This window comes from Brassica oleracea, chromosome C5, assembly GCF_000695525.1.
Source record: "Brassica oleracea var. oleracea cultivar TO1000 chromosome C5, BOL, whole genome shotgun sequence".
Taxonomy (NCBI): domain Eukaryota; kingdom Viridiplantae; phylum Streptophyta; class Magnoliopsida; order Brassicales; family Brassicaceae; genus Brassica; species Brassica oleracea.
In genome coordinates, this window is record NC_027752.1 from 26,450,201 (window position 1) to 26,451,447 (window position 1,247).

A 1,247-nucleotide genomic window follows, 5' to 3' on the forward strand; every position below is an offset into this window, starting at 1 on the left:
GCGTTCGGTCGCTGCGTAGCGACCCTTTTCGAGCTCTTGTTCGATGACTCGCTTAAGGAAGAATCTATTTCGAAAAAGGATTTGTCGAAGAAGGTTTTTCGTTTTTCTCCTTCGGGGATTTGGACGTTAACTTCTTCGCAACCGTTTTCGACCCCAACAGTTAGCCCCCAGCTCGTTAGGATCGTGGATTTCTAGTGAGATCCCATCGTGCGGTATGGCGAGTTCGGACGAGATTGGTGTATTTGGGCAAAGTTTGTGTCCAAAAATCCGTAAGTAAAATAGTAATTTCTCATGCCTATAAGAAGGGAGGTAATTTCTTCACAATCTTTACACTTACTCATTCTCATAGAGAGGTTTCTTGAAAAATTCTTTCTTCTTTCTCTTTCTCTCTATCATTTCCTTCTTGATAAAAAAGAAAAACACGAGATGTCGAGTAAGAAGAGGAGTTCGAAGAAAGGGTCCTTGCCCGCGAATGTTTCCGAAGAGCTCCGTGTGCCAAAGATGGAATTCGTTCCTCATTTGGTAGACCCGGCCGAGAACGAGGCTTGGTGGGTGGCCTCGATCACGCCTCCCAAAGAGACATCGTTCCCGGTCATGAACCATCGCCCGGTGGAGGAAGGTGCGCCAAGTAGGAGTACTAGCGAATTCCTCGAGGTCATGCGGTCGTTCTACCATATTTTGGATGTGGTGGAGTTCAGGGTTCCTCGTCAAGGAGAGCGCGCTAGTAGTCCCCCGGAGGGTTACTTTACTTGTTACGAAGCGTTCGTAGTGCGCTGTTGTTTGTGGTTCCCGATCCCCGAAATTATCGTCCGCGTGTTGGATCGTTTCCGGGTGGCGATAAGCCAACTGAATCGTCTTGGCATCCAACACCTCATTGGAGTCCTGATCCTGAGCTACGAGCATCGTCTCTCCCTTCAGTGGTAAAGGGGTTTACTTCTAACTTCAACTCGTGGAAGAAGTTTTTCTTCTTCGTTCATGTAGATGCTGCGTCCGTTGAGGAGAGTTGTATCCCATTGTTCCGGAGGTTGCCGAACGATCGTCCCTTCATCAATTCTATTACTCCGTTTCCAGAGGACATTATTGCGCTGAGGGATCTGCTCAGGAACGGTCTTTTTTTCTGGACTTCCTTTACGCTGAAGAGAGTCCGAAAGGCGCTGAGGTTTGTGCATCCTAGTCCTGCTTTGGGCGGAGAAACAAGGAGTGATTCCGAGCCTGATGACCAAGGTCCCGACGCCGCTCCCACGATT